This window comes from Panthera leo, chromosome B2 (assembly GCF_018350215.1).
Source record: "Panthera leo isolate Ple1 chromosome B2, P.leo_Ple1_pat1.1, whole genome shotgun sequence".
In the NCBI taxonomy this organism is placed as follows: domain Eukaryota; kingdom Metazoa; phylum Chordata; class Mammalia; order Carnivora; family Felidae; genus Panthera; species Panthera leo.
Genome location: NC_056683.1, coordinates 82,716,908 through 82,742,796, shown reverse-complemented (window position 1 = coordinate 82,742,796; position 25,889 = coordinate 82,716,908). Strand labels below are relative to the sequence as shown.

The window sequence follows — 25,889 nt, the reverse complement described above, 5'->3', positions numbered from 1 at the left end:
TTGTCCTTTTAGTCTCATAATAGTGTCCTTTAAAGAGAAAATAATTTGGGGGGCTCCTGGGTGGCTCAGTTGGCTAAGTGTCCAACTTCGGCTCAGGTCATGATCTCAAGGTTTGTGGGTTCGAGCCCTGCGTCAGGTTCTGTGCTGAATGCTTGCTGGAAAACTGGAGCCTGCTTCAGATTCTGTATCTCCTTCTCTCTCCACCCCTCCCCCACTCATGCTCTGTCTCATCCTATCTCTCGAAAATAAATAAATGTAATAATTTTTTTTTAAAAAGAGTAGATAATTTTTAATTTTGATGAGATAAAACACACAACTTTTTTTTTTTATGGATAGGAGTTTTGATGTCCTATGTAAGAAATGTCTCTTTAAGGGCACCTGTGTGGCTCAGTCAGTTGGGTGTCATGCTCTTGATTTGGCTCAGGTCATGATCTCATGGTTCATGAGGTGAAGCCCTGCATCAGACTCCCTGCTGGGGGTGCAGAGCCTGCTTGGGATTCTGTCCCTCCCTCTGCCTCTCTCTATCTTGCGTGCACTCACACACGCACTGTTTCTCTCTCTCTCCCAAAATAAATAAAACTTTTTTTAAAAGAAAAAGAACTGTTTTTTAAATTTATTTTTAAGACAGAGAGAGACAGAGCATGAGTAGGGGTGGGGCAGAGAGAGACACAAACACAGAATCTGAAGCAGGCTCCAGGCTCTAAGCAGTCACCGCACAGCCTGACGCAGGGCTCGAACTCATGAACTGTAAGATCATGACCTGAGCCGAAGTTAGATGCTTAACCAACTGAGCCACCCAGGTGCTCCTAAAAAAGAACTGTTATCCAACCCATAATCACAAAAAATTTATCCTAATTTTTCTTTTAATAATTTTATAGTTATAGGTTTTACACTTAGGCTATGACTCATTTTAAGTTAATTTATGAATATAACATGAGTATGGATTAAAATGCATTCATTTTTACATGGAGATCAAATTATTTTAACACAATTTCTATTCTCTCTCCACTGAATTGTCTTTGCACCTTTGCTGAAAATGTTATGTATAAATGTATTGAGCCGATTTCTGAACCTTCTATTCTCTTCCATTAATCCATTTATCCAGCTTATCTCTTATACCACAGTGTCTTGATTATTGCACTTTTATAATAACAAAACCAATCCAACAGTACATTAAAGTGATCATACACCATGACCGAGTAGGTCTTATCCATGGGGTGCACAGAGGTTCAACATACGAAGATCTCAAAACCAAGCAATATTAATTCCTCAGCATTATTATTTTTCAAAATTGTTAGGCTATTCCAGGTCCTTTACATTTCCATAAGAATTTTTGAATCAGTTTTCCAATTCTAAAAAAAAGAAAGCCTGCTTGGGTTTTTATTTGAATTGTATTGACTCTATAAATCAACTTGTAAAGAACTGCCACTAATAATATTGAATCTTCTGACTCATGGTCATGATATACCTCCCCATTTATATAAATCTTCTATAATTATTTTCAGCAATGTTTTATAGGTTTCAGGGAACAGTATTTGCACAACTTTTGTCAGGTTTCTCTCTAAGGATAGTGAAAAGAAGTTAAAGAAGAGACATTATAAATGATGCCTCAGAACTAAAAAAGGGTGAGAAGAAATGGCGATGAATAAATATACGCCAGTAAACTAAATAACCTAGAAGAATCGATGCATTTCTAAAAAAAAATACAACATACTAAGACTAAATCACGAAGAAAAAGAAAGTCTGACAGACATATAACTAACATGGATATTGAATCAGTAATCAGAAACCTTCCAACAAAGAAAAGCCCAGGAAAGGATGGCTTCCTTTGTGAACTTTATCAAACATTTAAAGAAGGATTAATACCAATCCTTATCAAAATATTCCCAAAAATCAAAACCAGAGGCCACATCTTCAAATTAATTTTATGAGGCCAACATTATTCTGCTACCAAAGCCTTGAAACAAAGACATTACAAGGAAAGGAAACTACAGACCATTATCCCTTATGAACATTGATGTAAACACCTCAACAAAATACAAAATTAATCCAACAGCACATGAAAAGGACCATAGACCATGACCAACTAAGTTTTATTCATGGGATGCAAGATGGTTCAACATATAAATATTGATTAATGTGATACACCACATTAACAGAATAAAGGATAAAATGGCATAATTATTTCAATAGATTCAACCAAAGCGTCTAACAAAATTCAACGCTCTTTCTTATCATGCCTTTTCAGATATTTATCCAACAGACTTAAAATCAAGATCTCTAAGAGATGTTAGCACTCCTATGTTTATTAAACCACTATTCGCAGTAGCCAAGATGTGAAAACAACCTCAATATCCACTGACAGATGAATGCATGAGAAAATGTGGTATATACATATAGTGGGATATTGTTCAGCCTTTAGAAAGAAGGAAATCCTGAAATATGCAGCAACATGGTTGAAACTTGAGGACATTATGCTAAGTGAAATAAGCCAGTACAGAAAGACACATATTGCATGATTCCACTCATATAATTTATCTAGAGTAGTCAAGTTCATCGAATCAGAATGGAACTGGGGTTTCTGTGGGCTAGAAAGGGATAGATGGGGAATTACTATTCAATGGGCACAAAGTTTCATTTAAACAAAATGAGTAAGTTCTAGAATTCTGCACATTTTTCCTATAGTCAACAGTACTGTATTTACTCTTGAAATTTGTTAAGGTAGATTTTATGTTAAATGATCTTACCACAATAAATAAAATTATATAAAAATAATTCAATGATGCTTTTAAAAGAAGTATAGACATTGAATCATATATTATGTGACATTATAAGGTTGGCTCTTTTCACTTGTACAAAGCACTAAAGATTCATCTAAGTTGTGGTGTATATTGATAGTTTGTTCTTTTTTACTGCTGAAGAGTATCCTATGGTACGAACATATTGTGGGTTTTGTGTGTGTGTGTGTGTGTGTGTGTGTGTGTGCGCGCGCGTGTGAGTGTATGTGTTTGCCATTTACCTGTTGAGAGCCATTTAATTTTTTCCAGTTTGTTATTACAATTAAACAGCTGTGAATAATCATGTACACATTTTTGTTTAGTTGTAAGTTCTTGATCCTCTGGAGTGAATATCCAGGCAGATATTATGCTAAGTACAGTTTTATTTTTCTAAAAAATTGCCAAACTACATTTTAGAGTCACTATGCCACTTCGCATTCCCACCAACAATGTATCAAAGATCCAGTTTATCCACATCTTTTGCTATTGGACAGCATTGGGTGTTGTCACTATTTTTTATTTTAGCTCTATCAGGTTTTGGTGTCAGTATAATATTGAGTTTACAAAATGTTTTGGGCAATATTACTTTTTATCTGTTTTCTGGAACAGATCATAAGAGTGTAGAATTGGTGTTAATTCTTTACATACTTGGTAGAATTCTCCAGTGAAATCATTGGGGTCTGAAGGAACTGAATTCACTATTTAAAAAAATCCAGAAAAAATACTTTTTGACCAGATGACTATTCACATCTCCTGTTCTTCTATTTCATGTTGAGTGAGTTGTGTAGTTTTTACTTTTCAAGATTTTGGTCCTTTTTAACTAAGTTGTCAAATTCATGTGCATAGAGTTATTCACAGTATTCTCTTATTATGTTTTGATGTCTACAGAGTTTATAGAGATATCTGCTATTTTGTTCCTGATATTGGTTATTTATGTCTTCCTCGTCACTACTGGATAGGGTTGGGAGGCCCTTTTTCCCATTAGGACTCTGTGGATACCACCCTGTCTGGGAAGGACATGGGTGACTCATAATTGTTCCTACATGGCCCTCATTGACAAAGTTTTGGGGCGAGGGGGAACCTTGTTACTACTCAACAGTGGTGCATGTTCTGATTGTCTACTGGGCTTCTTCTGACATTCTCCTCCTCCAGTGGGGAGGAAGAAGGGTACCTTATTATTACCAGGTTGGAGTAGAAGTCCAGGTTCTCCACATGGTATCCAATGACATCATGGTGTGCAAGTAGGTGGCCTCATTACAACCTTAGTGGTGATATTGTACTCAACCTTCTCTGACACCACCTTGGAAGGAGGGTTTGGGTACCTGGTTACAGCGTGGTGAAGGAGGGAATCATCCTTTTCTGGGCAGAAGGATCACAATCTCTTCTGTGGTGGTTTGCTGATACAGAATGGTTATTATCTAAAACTCTTGTTAGGTTCTTCCTTTCTTAATCCTTTAACTACCTGGAGTGAGGAGAATTTTCTTGGGGATTCTTTATCTGCTGCTGTTAGCATTTCAATATTTCTGTTTTTATTAGCACCTACTCTGGCATAAAAAAGGCAAAAGGAAAATCCAGGTACATTATCACTATGTCTTTCCTCTGGTCCCAAGGTCCCGAGACAATCTTCTTTCTTCTCTCTCCTATAGAGTCTTCTTATGCTTGTTTTGTGTATAATGTTTAAGGCTTTTAGAAGAACTGAGAGATAAAATTTGGAAATGTATATCTACTCCATATTTCCCAAGTGAAATTCTTCTTTATTTTTTTTTTATTTTGTCAGTGTTTTATTTTGGGTAATTTCTATAGCTATGTCTTCAAGTTCACTAATCTTTTCTTCTGCAATGTCAAATCTGCTGTTATTCTCAACCAGTGTATTTTTCAACTCCTGCATTGTAGTTTTTATCTCTTGAAGCTTGATCTGGGTCTTTGTAAAATATTTTTCATGTCGCTACTTGGTGCTTTTTTAAAAATGTTTTTTAATGTTTGTAGATTTCTTAGAGAGAGAGACAGACAGAACACAAGTGGGGGAAGGGCAGAGAGAGAAGCAGAATCTGAAGCAGTCTCCAGGCTCTGAGCTGTCAGCACAAGCCCAGTCTGGGGCTGGAACCCACAAACTGTGATATCATGACCTGAGCCAAAGTTGGACACTTAGCCAACTGAGCCATCCAGGAACCCCTCTACTTAGCTTTTTAAAAATGACATAGAGTTATAATAAGTTCTTTATTATTTTTGTCTGCTGTTTTTAACATATGTAATAATTAGTTATGTTTCAATTAATTTGTTTTTTCTCCTGATTATGGATAATATATTCCTGTTCCTTTAAATAGGTAGCGATTTTCATTAGATGCTAGACACTGTGAATTTTACTTTGTTGGATGCTGAATACTTTTGTGTTCCCACAAATATTCTTGAGGTTTTTCTGGAATTCATTTCTGTTACTTGGAAACAATTTGATCATTTTGGGTATTATTCCTAATAATAGAACCAGAGCCATGTCTAATCTTTAGCTGTTTATTCTCTACTACTGAGGCAAAACCCTGTAGAGTACTCTATCCAGTTATGACTACTGGGGACAGGCACTGTTCTATGTCCTTGTTGATTTGTATAATTTTGAGAGCAGGTATGGTTATATTTGGATTTAGGTGGAATCATTGTGTTATAGAAATATGGATATTATTTTGTGGTGAATATTGATTTATCAATATTTTTTGTAACAGGGATATTTGTACAATGGGATGCTGTAACTTGTAGTTTCTAATAGTTGCAATTGTAGTAGTTTAAGGATATACAGATGGGGTGCCTGGGTGGCTCAGTTGGTTAAGTGTCTGACTTCAGCTCAGGTCATGATCTCACAGTCTGTGAGTTCCAGCCCTTCATCAGGCTCTGTGCTGACAGCTCAGAGCCTGGAGCCTGCTTTGGATTCTGGGTCTCCCTCTCTCTCTGCTCTTCTCCTGCTCATGCTCTGTCTCTCTTTCCTTCAAAAATAAATAAAAGGCACTTAAAAAAAATTTTAAAAGGATATATAGATTGTTTTTAAAATATATGTATATTATATATATGTGTGTTTGTGTGTGTGTGTGTGTGTGTGTGTGTGTATAATGATATGTATAGTTGGCCCTTAAATAAATTTGAATTGTGTGAGTTTATTATATGCAAAATTTTTCAATAATTACAGAGTGTAGCTCTGTAAATATTTTTCTCATCCTTAAGATTTTCTTAACATTTTCTTTTCTCTAGCTTATTTTATTGCATGAATACTGTATTTAATACACATAACATATAAAATATTTGTTAATCTACTGCTTTTGTTATCAGTAAGTCTTTTTGTCAACAGTGAGTTGTTCAAGAGTCAAATGCATATGTATATTTTTAAATGCTTGTACATTCTGGTGTAAATATTAGGGGATACCTCCCTTCTGAAAATGGGAGGCATATAGTTTTATGAGCCCAAGCAATTTTTTTCCAAGTCTTTTGTAACATTAAAAAAAAAGTATTTGATCTTAAAAGTCATTATTATGTAAAGTTCTCAGGTGGTAAAGATCCCACCAATTTATTTGGGAGATTACTGCATTTTGTTGAGACCATTTCTGATATCCAGCTTAATTTTATCTTAATTTCTTTTCCAGAACATTATGCTACCTCTGCTATCATAAATCATTCTGCTCCCTGCTGAGCACTTAATGCTTCCAATATAGGTAGAAAATTATATCTCTTCTTAGTTTTAGCAAAGTAGTATGTAGTTCTTTTTCACTTAACTGTCAAGTCTGGTGCCTTAATCTGTATCACATGGTGGCAGTCTAGGTGATTATTTACATGCCATCTGCTTATATTTTTATGTCTCTACTCTTAAAAGGTGAAATACTATTTTAATAAATGTTTTTATTCACTTATAATTCCCAACTTTTGTTTTTATAAGTAATCCACACATATATGAAGATTTCTATTTTTTATGTGAAATTGAATTTACTGATTAGATTACCAACTGGCATGGATATATTAATCTCTGGCTTATTGCTAGTTGCTCTAAATTGTTTACCATAATTAAATTATGCTTTTATTTTAATGCCAGTCAGCAAATTTTAAAGGTCTATAATAAAATAGTTGTATTAGTTTTCTAACATTGCTTTAACAAATAACTGCAAATTCAGTGGCTTAAAAGAACACAAATGTGTTATTTTACAGTTTTATATGTTATAAATCCAATACTTACTGGACCAAAATTATGTGTCAGAAGAGGTGCCTTCATTTCTAGAACTCTAGGAATAAACTGGTTTCCTTACCATTTCTGTTAGAAGCTGTCCACATTCCTTTAATCATAGCATCCCTCCTCCATCTTCAAAACCAGTCATATTGACTCTCTCTGACCCAGTTTCTGTTATCATATCTCTTTGACCCTCTCCTGCCTCAGTCTTCCACTTCTTAGGACCCTTGTGATTTTACTGGGCCCATGTGGGTGAACTAGAATAACTTCTCTATTTTTAGGTCAGCCGATTAGCAGCCTTAATTCCATCTACAACCTAATGCCCCTTTGCCACGAAATGTAACTTATTCACAGGTTCTGATGATTAGGACATGGCTGTCTTAGGGGGGTGTTATTTTGCCTACCAAAATAATTAAATAGAAAACCATTATTTGAAGAGTATTGGTGAATCAGGGAGCAACCCATAAGTAGCAACTCAGGAGAGATTAACCCTTTGGGAATTTCTTTTATCTTTCAGTGTATTTAGTTCTGTGCTTTTGTTTTTGTTTTTGATTTTTTAGTTTGATTATGAATGAACTTGTTAGTTTAGTGTTTTAGGATTAAACTGTATCAGATCAATTCTAAATATTAGAAAAAAGTCTCAGTCAAGTTAAAAATGAAATTTCCGGAGGCGGAGCTTAGCTTTTTTAAGTGATTCACATTTGCAGCCAGGGCTAGGAATTGGACTGGAGAGTAGCTAATATGGTGGTGCTTCTCTATTTATTCAGCCTTACCCATTGCATTAAAGGGTAAAAGAATAAGTATACAAATGAAATGCATTATGATCCCCAAACGTATGGAGTAAAGATAAAACTTTGCCTACGACTGCTATGTCTACCTCTATACGTGATTCATGAAACTGTACAATTTTCCTCTGGATTTCATGACAATGCCATGAGATGTTTTGATATTTTGGGGAGATAAGATGAAGAAAATCACAGTTGAAGCCAAAAGACCTAGAGGAAAGAGAGTCACTGTTTTGTGCTTTTGTTTTTGTTTTGAATCACTGAATGTCAGTAGAAATGTCAGCCTTACCTATATTACTTTCCTTATGCAGGAGTCTTTGCTTCCTCCTTTAGGAAAATTTTACCTACCAGTATATCTCTTTCCTTCCTTGTTTGACAAACAATAAGAAATTACACATGCAAATGTGAATCTATTGTAATTAGACACCTCTGGATGCTTTCAGAAATCAAACATGCAGGATAGGGTATATGTGGTGCAAGACAAAACAGGCAGCCTACAAATCTGCGGCCAAGATAGCTGGCAGTCTAAATGCTCTATTGAATGGAGCGCAGTGAGAGGGAATCTTGCCTGTGGTAGACAACTGAATGGTTGGCAGATAAAACCAGAACAGCATTATGTGATGTGATGAGGAAAGTATGTTGGCCATGAGGACAGCGATTCTTGTTTCCCCTTCCTTTTAAAAATTTCTTATAATGTTGAGGGTTTTTCCATTTCCTATACATAGAGGGAACCAGGAATGGAAATTTATTTCTGAAATATGTACCTTTAACCATCTCCATCATCTGAGTATTTGTATGCTTCTACGATTTTTTTGTTCAGTTATTTTGGTTTGCTTTATAGCCTGAGGAATATATGAAATCATTTATGAAAAATACTTTTTTTTTTATTTTTAAACTTTTATATAGCTGTGTGAATGCTTGTACCTTTCCTCTGATTTCCTTGGTTTTAAAAATGTTATTGAGTCTCTTGGGAGTAAGTCAGATTTTAATATGTTTACTTCTCCTACAACCTTATTTGTGTGTAGCAAGCACAGAAGTTATTTCTACAATGTAGGGGAGAGTTTTTCCCATGAGGTTTATGACAGCGGTACTCACCAGAAGAAAGGTAGTTTTTCTTGAAAATTTCTACAAAATAAATGGATATATGTTAGCATTTTGTACGTGTCTTTTCTTGGTGTTAAGAAGCCTACAGGGATGATGAAAAAATCAGGAAGGAAAGGAAATGTGGTGGACCTTGACACATAGACACAGAGGTCAAAAAGAGGGAAAAAAAGCCCAACCAACCAAACCAGCAAAAACTCCCTGTGTGTGTGTGTGTGTGTGTGTGTGTGTATACATATAGATGATATAGATATGACTAATCATTTCCTAGATGAATATTTCTTATTGTTTATGGGTAATCATACTTGTTTACAAGTTACAGAATAAAAAATCAAAAATTAATGTTCCACCCTTATTATATATGACCCCTTGCTTGACTTTAGATCCTATCTCATGGTATCTTTGCTTACCTGATGTGAAATACTTTAGTTCTTTCCTTTCCTTTTATATCCACATTTTTTGACCTTGGCACTCAGGAAGGACCCAAGACTATCCCAGTCTCCTGATCCTTTTTCTTGCTTCAGTAACATCTCAGAGAGTGGGGTGAGGAATGGCAGTTCTCCACTGCACTGCGACTCCTGCTAATTTCATATCCCTAAAATCGGCAGTATTGTGCAAAGATGCAGATTCACTTAGAATGCCTGCAGCTATGGGTCAGGTAGGGTTATTACATTAATATTAATACAGATTGAAGAAGTAGATAGAAAGCTTGCAGCTGAAATGTCAAAGAAAATCTATCTGAGCATAATTCTAATCATCACTTTTTACTCATTGCAAGGAGAACATGGTTTCTTTAGGATTACAGGCACAGTCAGTAATGGAATTCTGAATGTCACATATATCTTCATAATGCTAGCTTTGTGAAATCTCTTTAATGGACAGATGAATGGATGGACAGAGGATAGATAGATACATGGATCGATAGGTATTAGTTATGGCTAGATAAATTGAAAGTTAGGGCTTGTATAATATGAGCATATCTTAATATATTCTTTAGCTTTAAAAAAGTTAATTAGGTTACAAGTTTTTCTCTACCCTATTCCACATATGATAGCTTTATACTGTCAATGATCAGAAAAACTTTAATCTCATTGCTCTCTAATAATAATATAATATATATAATATTACATACAATATATTATATGTTATAATATGTCATAATATAATAACTATATAATAATAACATAAAACTTTGAAGAAGTTCAGGTTTACCTGTGGCTCAATTCTCCAACTGTCAGTTAATCAGTTTCAGGACTGACTTAAATTCACACATTATGAATGCACAGCTTTGGTGTTTTGAATAGATGAGTTGGAGAATGATCCTCCCCTCTGCCTGAGATGTGAGCATCTTCTGTCCCTTTCATTGGGCCCTGGCCTCTCAAAACGCTTCATGTACTGTGAGAAGGAAGGGCCAGGTCTACTTTCTTAGGTACCCTTCTATCAGCTGATGTGCTCAAGTGAGGAGAAAATTGACTAACCTCTAACACCATGCATTACATCATTATCAAGGAGGATAGGGAAACCTGCAAAATCTCAGTAATACAATCTTACAGTTTTCCAGGAAAACAAAACAAAACAAAACAAAACAAAACAAAACAAAACAAAACTGAAGTTTCTCCCAAGTATTTCACTGCTGTTTTGTAGTCTGGTCTAATCTTCAGACACTAATCATATTTAAAATTATGGTATTTTAACCTGTGGGTTCCAAGTAAGAATGAATTCTGAGTGAAATAAATAAGGACAAGAAAATGAAAAACACTTTTTAAGTAACCATGGCTTACAGACTGTCTATATTCAATGTAGTCTTCTAAAGGTTTTGGTTCTCAGTTTAAAGCTATAAATAGCCTATATATGGAAAATTGACTTTAATGGGAAAGTAGTAAACATCTTCTATGTGTGTATTTCCATTAGAACTATATTATGAATAAAATTTTAAGCTATGCTTTTGTTGGGTCTGAGATTTCTAGAATATAGGATATTGTGTCACTTTTAGAACTATTTATGATATTCGTGGCATGGGGAGACATAAAACAAGGTCAGCATGGCTGATGGGAAAAATTGCTTTTGTATCTTCAACGAACTCATTTGTCAAGAAAATGTTCATTGTTTGTGGCCCTATATGCTAGGAACATTACAGCAATGTCTAAGAATTGGAAATACCACATTTTTAGATTTAATTAGGAGCCAATGCCATTTCCTTTCTTTACTATTTATATGAAGTGTCCTTCTCAATTTTGTATTATGTTCTATTCACACATCACACGTATATTCTTCCAATATGTCTTAACCATGTCCTAAGCTCTAATATTTTTCATTTCATTTATTTATTTTTCACTAGTCCTTTTAAATATTCCTGGGATAGTCATCCCTAAGGGAACCAGTTTCACCAGTAAGCAAACCAGTATGCTCCAATAGTGTGGGGATTTCATGTCGCAAGAATATATCAACCAGCCTTTGTCCTGAATGCTTGGGAGAAACTGTGATTAAGGAAAGATGTCGCCAAGAAGAAGATAGCAATCACCAAGCTCAGTGCGAGTTGCTTAACAAATCAGCATAATTAAATATTTTGTGTTTTATTGGTGAAGAAAAAAAATATATTTAAATGTCAATGAGTACCTCTTAGTGCCCAGATCCCTCTACCAGAAGAAAAATTTGTTTAACAAATGTTTATCACCTGAAGCCAAACAAGTATTTCATTAGTGAATATCATTACTCACACACAGAATATGTATAAACACTAACTGCATATTTTACTGAGTCATTTTATCTTTATAGATGAAGGCTCTCCTGTTTATCATTTTGTGGACCGTCTTAGCATTCTACTCAAGAGTTAGAATTCCAGGCAAAGGTTTATCCTAATATGATTATTCCAGAGGATTTACTACATTGTGCTTTAGAATTTTTTATCATTTGACTTAATTCTGAAAGGAATCCAGTTGTGTTACCTTGTGCTAATTCAAGCTTGCAGACAAATTCAAAGTTTACATAATTATTTGTCAGGGATTTTCAAAAAAATTCTTATTAGAAATCATTGGCTAATATTTTCTCATTTAGTTTTTATTTCTCTGTTCTTTGAACAACATCTTTGAACAGTTTTCTTTCTTTCATGTGCATTGATTAAGATGTATAAATGCGAATACCTCTCAATATTATTGCTGTTTCTAAACAAAATATATGTTAATGGTAAATCTATGCTGCAAAATGTCAATGGCCTCATCATATACTTTTTGATAACATTTAATGTGAAAGAAAGAAAGCCCTATTTATTTTTGTCCTAGGAAAAAATGCATTAATTCATGTCATATATATTTATAAGACATTCAGCATGTCGGGCATCATGCTAGGTGCTGTGGTGATGATTTATTTCATCCAAAAACTTGAAATCAAATAGAGGTCTTAATATGTATATGCAAATAATTATAAAGCAGACTAATATGTTATAAATGATATATTAGTTGTACCGAAATAAGTTCTAAAGCAGCTCAAAGAAAACAATCTGTAAGGGCTTCAGACAGGGGGAGGCACTTAGGCTGGACTTTGAAAGATGGGTGGAATTTACATTTGACTATTGTATGTGGAGTGTTGAAAAAATAAAAAATAAATGAGTGTGAGAAAAGTCATGGAGGTAAAAAAGCACAAGTCTGATGGAGGCTGGCAGAGAGCTTGTTTGAAATGGTGAACTACTGGCAAAAAAAAAAAAAAAGGCTAAAAATTAGACCTGCTTCGCTTGTCCTTGAATGTCAAATACAATAGTTCTATTCCTCCTGAAAGTCATGGTGAATCACAAAAGTTTTTGAGGAGGAGAATAAAATAATCAAATCAGTATTTTAGGACAACCAAGCAGGAGCATCGTGAAGTATTGACTGTATAGGATGGAAGCTTTGGTCAGAGAGGCCAGCCACGGTGACACTGTAATAGCCCAGATATTAAGCAATAACACCCAAACCTAAGATAGTAGTAAGAAAGAATAGAAGGGCATATCTAAGAAAATCATTATGAGAGTTGTTTGTTTGTTTGTTTGTTTGGGTATTTTTGAAAACAAAGAGGCTGGGAAAGGGCATTGATGCTTCATAAATCTATAATCTGGTTGCAGAATTAATTTAGAAATCATGTTATACTTCACTGAATTAAATTCTCTCATTTTCCCTTTTCAATAACTGAAAAGGAAGAAACTGAATCGCATGCTAGGGTCACACAACTTATGCTAAAGTTAGATTTGAACACAATTTTATTTTTTTAGCATAATTTTTTGATTCTCACTTTCAGGTTAATTCCATTACACTACAACATTTCCCAGTGGTAATAGTACATTAAAAGCAAAAAATTCAAGTGGAACTATGAAGGAGGCAGATGGAAATATTGAACCCGAACTTAGGAGACATCAGGGACGAAAATAAAGATTTTTGTGAAGACTCACAGGAGGTGAAACTTGACAGCTTAAAATTAATGAGAGCTCTAAAAGACTGAGCATAGCAATATATTAATAATAGCTAGCATTTACACACCAAACAATATGTGTCAGTTATTATCTTAAACCCTTTATATGCATCTCTTTCAACTCAGAAGAACACTGCAAGCTATCAGCATACCCATTTTAAAGATAAACAAACGTTTGGGGTGCCTGGGTGGTTCAGTCATTTGAGTGAGCCACTCTTGATTTCGGCTCAGGTCATGATTCCCGCATCATAGGATCAAGCCCTGTGTAGCGCTCCACGCTGAATGTGGAGCCTACTTGAGATTCTTTCCCTCTCTTCTTCTGCCCTTCTCTTCTGCGCTCTCTCTCTCTTTCTCTCTCAAATTAAAAAAATAATAATAACAATGAACAAATGTAGATTTTTGGATCAGTATGTAACAGGGGCAAAGAGCCTGGACTCTGGAGTCAGTTGGAAATGCATTCACACTTGGTATGGGCTTCCTCAGGCATATGGTCTGAGTTCTTATGTATTGGCTCGATCTTCTTGGAAATTGTTCCGCCTTAACCTTTAACCCTTTTCTTCAGCAATTATTTTTAGTTTTTTTCAGACTATTTTTGTTCTGTTTCTTTTTTCATGGTATTCCAATTCTTCTTTTATAGATCTTTTTTTGCCTCAAATGATCTGTTTTACTCCTGTTGTAGAATTTCTGCTTACCTCCATCTTTCTCTTTATGTGTATCCTGACCACACTATGTAAGTCACACACACAACACACACACACACACACACACACACACACACACACACAACCTTAACCTCCTTAACTTTTTCCTCATAGTATTTATCTCTACTTGACATTAGTTTGTGTGTGTGTGTGTGTGCGTGTGTGTCAGTGTGTGTGTGGACATTTCCACTAGAACGTCAGCTTCAGGAGAAAAGAAACTTGGTATCAATGTTGTATTTCTGGCAACCAAATGAGAGATTGGTAGAGAGTAGATATGCTGTAAATATTTGTTGAATGAATGAAAGTCTCCTGAAAGCTCTACTTTTCTATTGTCAGTTTGATCAGTATTTTAGAGAAGAATCCTTAGGATTTTTCTCAGGGTAGAAATGCTTGGAGCTTGATCTCGCTGCATGTTTGGGTAGGGCAAGAGAATGGGCCAGGCTACCTGATGAAGAAGCCCTGTCCTCCGTAGATATTCTCTGTTTCCATTCCCACTTGTTATGTCTGAGTCTGAGTCATTCCAGGATTTCATTTCAGGTACTTGGTCACATATTCCCAATTTCTATTTCCTACACTCTCTATCTCCTGTCATCACCCTTTCATCTATATTCTATCCTTAAAATATCTGTTGAATCCTCTCATTGCTATTTGCCTATTTCTTTCTTGTTAGAGGTTACTCCCTTTATATTGATGTCTTGTGGGGAAGAGGAGTAAATGTGTCCAATCTGACATCTCGCATCAACACTTCCTTAAATACTTAAAATATATAGCATCTTTTTTTGTTTTGTTTCGGTTTTTTTTTTTTTTTGAGTATAAGATAGCTAATGTAAAACCCAAGAAATTAATCTTGAAGAATAACTCCAATGATATAGAGAAGTGATCTAGCAAAACAGGTAGAGACGGGATGGATAGAAATGTATGAGAGAGGAATAAGGATCATAGAATCCTGAAACAATGGATTGAGAGTGTTCATGAGGCAGTGATGGCGAGGTCAAAAGTTACACCAACTCTAAAGAAAGAGGGCTGGTAACATGCACTGTAACTCGTTGATCAGAATGCTGACTTCCTAACTTTAAGCCAGAAATAAAAGTAGGCACAAAGAAACTAGGTTTAATTGGTATAGAACATTCCATAGGTAACTTTTGTACTGAAAGAAAGGGAATGACAATATAATAAGTAATGAAAATGAAAAAAGGTATTTCTGAGGTTCAGTTTCTTAGAAATTTGACAAAATAGGAGGAGAGGTAGAATGCAGAGTTTTAAATTATAATAAAGCATATCATATGGTAAGCTACAGATCCTGACACTTTTCTTAATAATTATTTTAAACTGCAATATATTGCCTAGGTTCCTTTTTTTTCCTTCTATAATTGCTTTAGCAGCCTGTTTCCACTTACTCTGAGGTTAAAACAAAAAGTGAAATAATAATTTGCCTCAGTGTTCCTTTTAGCAGTCAACATTTACTTCTCCTTTAATAAAAGATATAAACAAGGGAACCAAAATTATAAAAGTCTACCCAATTTCTTGTTAGGATAGCCAACCTATCTATAATTTTTCAAATCCATCTGTTTTCCAACCTTCCACAAACCAGAAAATTAACACCATATACCCAAAAATGAGTACTAAAAGGTATGATAGACCTTATGAGAAAAAAACAAACAAACAAAAAAAACACTAAATCATGCTTAGGTATATTTCTTTCTTTTTTTTTTCCCCATCACCTTTTATACACAAAATTAACAGATAAAATTTTCTGTTATTCAAAAATCCAGATCAGACCTCGATCTAATTTTGTGTAAAATATAAGACTCGTTGAATTTAATGACTAATACACAGTTTTGTTTTCTAGGATAAGTATTGTCCATTTATTATATTTTTCAATTTCCATTATTTGTAATGCAGTGGTAGTCCCTAAAATAAGTACAATAAGTGAATTTTAAAAAGTTTAATGTAAGAAGTGATTTTCTTTAATAGATGAATAATGAATTCTCTTCTTGTAGTTATTTTACTTGAGTTGAATACTTCATTCTGGGCCCCAAATAGGTTAATTTAACTTGTTTATATTTTAGAGTGTGAAAAAATTTTATATTCCTGTATTTGCAAGGAGATTTATGTTAGAAAAAATAATTTATCTTATGGGTCTAGAAAAAATTCTATTTTACATTGCTAGTCAATTTAAATATTGAGTGAAGTTTTGATGCCTACATTGTAAAAGATCCTGAAAAAAATGATTTCAATCTATTATTCAATTAATATTTAGCTTTGTAGTAGATACATATAGAGCTACAGAGCTTAACCATATAAACTGAGTCTATAATGTTATAATAAAATCACAACACAGTTGGGCTTATTTGGTCTCATTTGAATAAAACAAAAAAGGTGCAGAAAAATATAAACTAGTAATTGTTCATAGTAGGCATAGAAATCAGATTCCTGGGTTTTCAAAAAATATTTTGAATTATAAAGTAAGACATGAACACATTTTTATTTTTTAAATTTTAAAGTAATAAGGAAGTATATTGAGAAAAAAAGTAAAAGCCCCTTGTAACGCCCCCATTTTTTAGTATATAACACACACACACAAATACACAACACATATAACTTATTCCTCGTGTAGCTCATCCTTCTCTCCCCATCAACACAGCCCCTAAAGGCAATAGCTGTTGTTACTTTAGTATGTATCTTTCCTCTGCTTTTACAGGCATTTACATAAAGGAAAGGGTGGATTTACAGATGACTTCTAGATTGTCTTGATAGGAATAGGATGGGAGTATGTGGTAGGGATTCAATAGTTCTATTTGAACGTATTATGTTTGGAAAAGTTTTCAGATATCCACGTTACAATTGACCAAAATATTTGGAGACATACTTCCAGCTTTCAGTGTGGAGATGAAGGCCAGGGATATAATTTATGTCTTCAACATTTAGATGATATATAATGCCATGGTCTCACATGAGATTACTTAGAGAAAGAATGTAGATACAATCAAGAATGAGGTTTATAACAAGGCCCCAGTGAGTTTTAATGTTAGCAAATCAAGCAGTGTGCTAGAACCTACCACAGAGGTTTGAGAGAGACTGGCCACTGGGAAAATAAGGCAATCAGTGTTTGTGGGATAACCGAAACCAAGAGGAACATATGTTTCTAAAAGGAGGAAGTGTTCAACTGCTAATGAAAGCTCTTCAAATGTGAATATAATAAAAATTGGGGACTGGAGATTTGATTTGGCAACATAACTGTCACTTATAGTTTGGACAGATTATTTAACCCCCTTGTCTCATTTTAGTTTGGAAGTAATAACATTCTGTGTTATGACAAAATATGTTGCTGCCCTCCTATGGACCTCATAACATTCATATAAGTTAATTCATGTAAATCACTTATACCAGTTCCTTTCATATAGCATTCACTAAATGTTAGTGAAGTGAAAGGGTCCAGGGGGAGGTCAGGAGTGTTGTGACCATGGATATTCCTATATATGGCAGGAATCATGAGAAGAGAGAAATGAGTATTATTGAACATTCCCACCTTTGTATTCTGTTATCAACTTGGATTTCACCATTACGTCTCGCAAAAATGACAGGTATGTTTCCTCTTCCTAAAAAAAGAGAAAATCAACAATGAGTAGAGAGATACCTTCTCCTACCTTCATGAAGCACTTCCCTAATACCAACTATTTTAATCAATATTGAGGTGATATATATTTAAATCATAAGAGGCTCCAAAGTGGGTCAAAAATATAGGGTTAATTAAATTATCCGAGGCTGAAAATCCATTCCCTGTTATATGTTTCATCACAAATTGTATCCAACCAAGTTATCCAATATAACCTCTCAGAGATACTAAAATTAAATTAAATGACAACATTATGATACTCCAAATGCATAAAGGCTCTGTGATAATAAAATGACAACAATGTAAATGGCTTCAAATTCAAATACAATATCCTCAGATTAATTCCAGGAAGAAAAAAAATTAGAAATTATCTTGTGAGTTAAAATTCAAAAACATTAGAGTGAAAGGAATTAAAGTCTAAAATCATAATACTCTCGTTCTTATGAGATCAAATTCAAAGATATTAAAGACCCAAAGTCTGTATCCCAATTTCTTATTTCCCTATTTTTCATGAAATTGGTTTGGGATGCCTGTGTCAAGTATTTCTTTACAGGAATACGCACGGTTCCTTCAGGGCTCTTAGAAGTATACTGACTCAATACCAAGTTATAAATGAATGAGGCATATCCAGGACCACAAGAGAGGAAAGTAAGTGGTATAGTTAGATGTCATGAACTTTGAAAATTGGGATTTTTTTTGAGGAAATGTCTTGTTGGGAAAGTGGTTTGAAGGTAGTGGAGAACATCTACCTTCTACTGCAGGTCCTGAGATTCTCTACATGGGAGGTGAGGGGTATCAAAGCCATTGCTCCAGGAGACTTCAAGGAAATTGTCTCATCGGAAGACAGCACATTTAAGCATGACAACAATGTGAAACAAACAAAAGATTTCCACTGTAAATTTCAAAGAGCACAGAGTAATAGTTTTGGGGAATAAAGTATGGAAGATTGAATCACCTTTAGGTGATAAATATGCAAATACAATATAAGAAAAAGAGTTCAAGGACCAGTGATAACTGGTGACTGGGAAAGCAGGGATGGATGGTAAAATGTGTTTATATAAAATATGTCTTAGAGGAAGATCAGTAATTACTTAAACCAGAAGCTTTGTGGGCATTGGATAGAGTGAACATTAGATCTCATTTTCCCAGGACAGTCTCATTTTATACTTACTGTCAATTTTTCTTATACATTTTGGCATCTACCTAGACTTTTCACTTTTAAAAACATATTAATAGTTTTATAGAAGTATATCAAAATTGCTGTGATATTTTATATTTTCAATTTTTGCCACGATTTCTTCCATTAGCATGTGCAATACACATGCAGGGGACAGAGTGCTTGCTTTAACACAGGATTAAATGTGAAAGGCATCTCTTATTCACCTGTCTCTCTACAATACTTTCCGGATGCAACTTATGTAATTTGTCCCTTCAAGGACAATATTGTAAGGTGTTCACCAATAAAGTGAGTGACGCTTGAACACAAATAGTTAAAGGGAGTCAACTCTGTTCTCAGGTGATGATGGAGAAACATTAGACATTGCTGTTTCTGCCAGTTCTTTGGTATACCAACCAACGGTGCCATGACCCAGGCCATACTGGAGAGATGCAAGAAACTTGGAAGCAGGGTCAGTTGTAAATCCCTGATTAGAGGTATGTGTGAAGTTGAAGCTGAGCAGACTTCCAGCAAGAGCGTATTGATATCATTGTCTGTGAGCACATAATACTCAGAAAACAAAACTCTGATATAGCAGCATCATTACTTTAAAAATCAAAAAGCTGGTAGTTATTTGAGGGCTGTGCCCCCCCCCAAAAACAATAAAAAAAATGTGAAGAATGACTTTTTATTTAGATCAAATGACTTCTTAAAATTAATTTTGTCCATGGGGCGCCTGGGTGGCTCAGTCAGTTAAGCGTCCAACTTTGGCTCAGGTCATGATCTCGCGGTCCGTGAGTTCGAGCCCCGCATCGGGCTCTGTGCTGACAGCTCAGAGCCTGGAGCCTGTTTCAGATTCTGTGTCTCCCTCTCTCTCTGACCCTCCCCTGTTCATGCTCTGTCTCTCTCTGTCTCAAAAATAAATAAATGTTAAAAAAAATTAAAAAAAAATTTAATTTTGTCCATTTTCAATTCCATGTTTTCTTACGCATGTATAAAAAGTGAGACAATAACTGTGAGTATATTGTCTTCCTTAGCAGAAGAACTTCATAGTTAAATATGCCAGTTCTTTATTTGGCATCAGAAACTGAAACAGAAAATAAGCTACATTGATGCTGATAATAATTTGATCTTTGTAACTCAAATAAGAGAATTATAGTGAGGTTTTTCCAAATTCATTCTCTTGAAAGTAAATGTTGAAATTTTTTATCCCTATTATTCTTTGCTCTGGAACAACGCTCTGAGTGAAACAATCTTATATCTTTTCTTTCCATTTTAGTAATTAGATCCCTTTATATGGAAACATCTAAGGGTACCTTGGTGGGGCTCAGTCGGTTAAGTGTCAGATTTTGGCTCAGGTTATGAACTCATGGTTCATGAGTTTGGATCCCACATTGGGCTCTCTGTTGTCTGCTCAGAGCCTGCTTCAGATTCCCTGTCCCCTTTTTCTCTCTCCCCCACTCAATTTCTCTCTCTCTCTCTCTCTCTCTCTCTGTCTCTCTCTTTTTCTCAAGATAAGTAAATATAAAAATATTTATATATGGAAACATCTCTCATAATAAAATCTATACTATTATGGAAATAAAGATCACAGACACAATTTAAGAATTTTTTTTTTACCTCTGATTTTAAGTAAGGAGAACAAAAGAGAAAGCAAACATGTAGGAATCGCTTGGCTCCCCCAATCTCATTGGTGACTTGAAGTTAAATACTTTACACAGATGGAGATTAGTAGTTTGAACAGAGGAGTCAGGGTCTCTTTGAGAGTTTTCTCTACGGTCAGAAACCTCTTTTTCTGACAATTAGCATTTCCTTTTCTCCTTCAGTTGGGGAAATGTTGAGACAGCATTAGACTCATATAGCCTGGGTACTAGAGGGCACAAACATTTCTGGAAGCAGAGAGTTGAAAGAGTCATCACCCATGTTCATTACCATTATTGCGGTGTCCCATTTACCTTCACTATTAATATGTTTGTTTTGGTCTCAAGCCAAGAACATAACTCTAAGGAATAATTTAATACTGGATAAAAGTTTCGGAGAAATATTCCATTTGTATTTATCGTATGTTGATACAGAATGTCAGGTTATTGTTTTAGAATTTATAGACATAAGTTACCTGTCTCTTCAACATAAAAATATTAACTTATTCCTGTGCAATATAGATAAACAAGTCCATCAAAATGATTGAGTTACATTTGTCTACTTGACAGATCTACACAACTGAACCCTGAAAACTCTGATTTTTTTTTCTACAGTGATATAAACTGGTTAAATATTGTTGTTCCTCCAATTCCTTACAACTGTTCATCAAAACTCAATTTGTGAGCCAATTCCAAGTTAGTTGTAACTTAAAGGACTTCTGCATAACACAAATAGAATACATTTATGCTATATTCAATGAAAATAAATGTGTAAGCAATAGGATTTACAGAATGTGCATAAGCCACAAAGTGGGCTTTTAATATCATCCAGAAGAAGCCTTTTTGGTGCCCTAAATCTAAAGAGCATATTGAATATTTTGTACAAGGAAATCAATTGTATTCAATATTTCACCTTAATTATTTTCATGCTCAGGTATTTAGAGTTCAGGGAACTATTCCAAAACAAAGTATAGCAGCAGATTTCAAACAATTATGTTACACTTATTGAGCGATCAGCTAGTGTGAGATATAAAAGAACATAACCAAATTAGACACAGCCTGGAAAACACAAGGTAATACACTCGGGGAAAACTAACCTAAAGGAAAGAGCTCGACTGGGGGTTGAAGCTGGGAGATATATAATGATATAGATGAGGCAGTTAAAACAGTAGATGGTGAATTTGATACAAACTTGATCCATGGTAGCAATAAAGGCAGTGCAATTTGGAGCAACAAAAGGCAGATATATTCTACCAAGATTTAAAGGTAATAGCTTTCTTTACCCAGCATCTGGAATGTTGGACTGAATTAAGTCTCAGCCAATAACCAGAGACAAGTATCTAAGTGTGTGGAACCCAGGGAGGTAGAACAATGGTTGTGTAGGGATCGGGGTATCTGGGTGGCTTGGTCTGTTAAGTGTCAAACTCTTGATCTTGCTCAGGTCATGATCTCACAGTTCATGAGTTGGAGCCCTACATTGGGTTCTGCGCTGCTGCAAAGCCTGCTTTGGATTCTGTCTACCTTCTCTCTGCCGCCCCCCCTCCCCCCGCCCCCCCCCCCCCGCTGTGCTCTCTCCATCTCTCTCTCCCTCTCTCAAAATAAATAAACTTAAAAAAATAGTTGTTTAGGGCTTGATCTAGCTATGAGTAAATTGGCTATGGTGATGGGATTTAATCAGATGGCATACACTAAATGTTTGCATTTTACCCCCCATGGCATTCTTCTGCACCAACTCTATTGACCTGTTTATGGTCAGATTTGATCATAGCCCCTCACTATTATCCTCTGAACTACTACAACATCCAGATTTTCATGTCCACTGTATACCTAGGAGAGACTTGAATGCTTTGTAAATAGTAATTGAAATATATTGTTCAATAAATTAATTTTTGTGCTGGATATTTCATTTGTACTTTTGGACCTAGGATTTTTGCTTCTGAGAATTTATAGTAAGGAACTAATTTAACAGAAGCAAAGACTGGAAGATGTTCTTTGCAGTATTTGAGGTTACAAAATAAACTGGAATAATTTGGATAGCAAATGAAAGAAAGAAAAGCTTAGCATGGTACAACAGTATGGAAATGGATTAAAAATCTGAAGTCACGTATTCATTTAAAGTGGGAAAATACATGATGCTAAAAATGATATTGTGCTTAAATTGTATTTTTATGAATACCTGATTTAAAAATTGTATGATATTATTAGATTGCTTCTTTTGAAATATGCCTGATTAGTATAAAAATACTCTATGTTTAATTTAGAACTAGAAAATATAAGAATAAAAAAATACACAAAATAAATTCCTTACTCAGTGAAAACAGAAGCATAACCTGAATCACTTTATATCCTGCTTTATAACCAGCTTATCACTTAATGTTTTAATTTTAAGATTGAAGTAGCCAGAAAATGCTGTCTGAATGCATCAATTCAAATGGCTTTGCACTCTGTCAATCCATGCCATGATATATTTATTTAATCCCTACATAATTAGTTTATAATGTCTAGATATAGAAATAAAACTGTGTGAAATATTCTTTTACATACAGATATTTTCATATCTCCGATTATTACTATAGGAAAAAGTCCTGGAAATTGTGTTATTTGATAAGAGGGCATCTGTTTTTTAAGCTTTACTAGATAATATCCAACTGTTTCCAGAAAATCTACATCAATTTCCATTCTATTAGGTGACATAAAATATTTCCCGCTTCACTGCTAACTATGAATATTGTCCTGAAAAAAAAAAAAAAGGTCAATTTGATAGCTGGAAAATTGTATTGTAGTGAATGTTTTTCCTTTTATTAAATTGAAATATGCCAAATCACATACTTTGAGGTCCTTGAGTTTTACAGTGAATACACCTATGTAACCACTATCCACATCAAAAAATAAAACACTACTAGCATCATAGATGTCACTTTATGCCACCTCCCAGTCACTTTCCTCCAAACTGATGGCCATTCTGATTTCTAGCTCCATTAGTTTCGATCGTTGCCGAACCTAGAGTTATATGAAACTTGTGTGTCATGCTTCTTTCACTCCACATTGTATACTCATTTGTGTTGTTAAATGTAGTAATAGTATGTCCCTTCTTGGTACTCTAGAGAATTGCATTGCATGAAAAAATATTATTTATCTTCTCCACTGTTAATAGACATTTGCGTTATTTCTCAACTTTGTAAAGAATTGTGATTGTATGAATAATCTCACATATGCCATTTGACGAACATATATATATACATTCCAAGTGTATGTATACATAACTTAGAGTAGAATTGATAGGTTACATGTATGTTCAGACAAATCAGACAATTCCTAACAGTTTCCCAAAGTCCTACATGGAGTGTATGTAAATTCTGTATGTTCCACATCCTTGTCAACACTTAGTATTTTCTGCTGCTTTCATTATAGACATTCTGGTGGGTCTGATGTGGGTTTTAATGAGGATATCCTTATAACTAATGAAGCTGAGCTTCTTTTCAATATGCTTACTGGACATTTGCATATCATTTTGTATGAAGCATCTGTTCAAAGCCATTTCTCTATTGTACTGCCTGCCTTTTTAGGTTGATTTATAGGAATTTATTGTACATTCTAGGTATAAGTCACAGGTCACATACGTTCATTGCAAATATCCATTTCATGGCTTGATTTTTATTCTTATCCATGACCTTTAATGAATGGAAGTCTTCAATTTTAGAGTTCAATATATCATTCTTATTTTATCCTTTGTAGTTAGCATTATGTTGTCCTTAATAAATTTTAATTTATGTCTGTTACATGAAGATAATTGTTTTCCTCCAAAATCTTATTGTTATATTGTTGACATTAGATTTAATCAATATAGAATTTATTTTGTGTACTGTGTGGGTAGGTTAAGAGTCATTTTTTCTTTTTTTTTTTTTTATGAAGAAGAAATTATGGTGATTAAAATTTTAACATCGGCCCAGCACAATTTATAGAAAACTTTATCCTCTTTGGTTGGTTTGTTTGTTTTGTTTTGTCTCGTTTTTATTTACAGCATTACAGCCTTACTTAATAAAAAAAAAAAAAAAAAAGAAAGACAACAAAGAAACCCATGTGACTGTATACATGAACCTTTTTCTGTTTTTCTTCACTGGCCTATATTTTCCCTCCTTGCACCAATTCTACATTCTCTTAATATATCTTTGAAATTCATCTTAATACCTGGAAACATAAATTGTTAAGTTTTATTCTTTTTTTTTTTAACCATTATTTATTTTTGAGACAGAGAGAGACAGAGCACGAACGGGGGGAGGTGTCAGAGAGAGAGGGAGACACAGAATCTGAAACAGGCTCCAGGCTCTGAGCTGTCAGCACAGAGCCTTAAGCGGGGCTCAAACTCACAGACTGCGAGATCATGACCTGAGCCGAAGTTGGACTCTCAACCGACTGAGCCACCCAGGTGCCCCTCTTTTTCTTTAAGATTGGCTTGGTAGTTGTTGCCTCTTTGCATTTCCATATAAATTCTAGAATCTTCTTGTTAATTTATGAATTTCATTGTTTACCTGAGAACCAGCTGTTACTCCTGTTGCTACTAATTTGCTATTAATGTGCCCCTCACTTCTCGTCTCCCCTCCTGCCTTAAAAATCTTCATTCTGACTTTGGTTTTCAGCAGTTTACAATGACAGACCTAGCTTTTTACATCTTCGATTCTTTGATTACTAGAAAAGCAAGCATTTTAAAACATTACTGATCTTTTGGATAGCCTTTATTTGAATTATCTGTTGGAACATTTAATTTTTTGATACATAGGAGCATTCTATGATGATTAAAATGTATCCTATCTAACACATCAGTATGTAAGAAAACTTCCAATTGGATTTGGTTAGGTTTTGTCTAAGCTAAAAACTTATTTATAAAAATAATTTATGCTTCATATAAAATGACTCAACCAGCCAGGAAAATATAAGGGAAAGAATAACAACAATGAAAAAATCCGCAACCCCACCATCCAGAGGTAATTATTATTAACTCATGTGAACGTTATTCCAAGCATCCCTTTGTATATAAAAACTGAGAGAACAAAATACAGAAAGAGGTCCTGGGGCTGAATAGTGTTATCCATTAGTTCCTACTGAAAAAGAAAGCCAAGGACTCCATAAACATGATTGAGCATCTGTGTAGGGCTTTTGCATTTTCAATTGCCTTCAGAACTGCCATTCCATTTGAATTTTACCATGACATGCAGAATATGCAGGGGACTTATTATCATAAATCAGAGATGATGAAACTGATACATAGAGAGGTTGGCGGCTGGTCTATGGGCGTGCAGCAGGGCAGGGCTGATCTGGTATCAGAGTCCTGTGTTTGGGTTTATGAATCATGCTTCATTACTTACAGCACATTCTTATAAGTGTAAAGGGTAGCAGGATTTGCCACCTTAAAATATGCCACTTTGGCGTATTGATTATTTTGAAAACAGTAAATGAAGGCAGAGAACTTCTCTGAATTCT

The 25,889-nt window shown here is 34.7% G+C and overlaps 1 long non-coding RNA gene across 1 annotated transcript in view; it reads right to left on the bottom strand.

The window, feature by feature from the left end:
• Window positions 1–25,889, bottom strand: part of LOC122220183 — a 99,585-nt gene that overhangs the window by 12,111 nt on the left and 61,585 nt on the right. The window contains exon 2 of the long non-coding RNA XR_006202710.1: window positions 17,529–17,598. This is a non-coding gene — a long non-coding RNA (uncharacterized LOC122220183). The remainder of the gene's footprint in view (window positions 1–17,528; window positions 17,599–25,889) is intronic.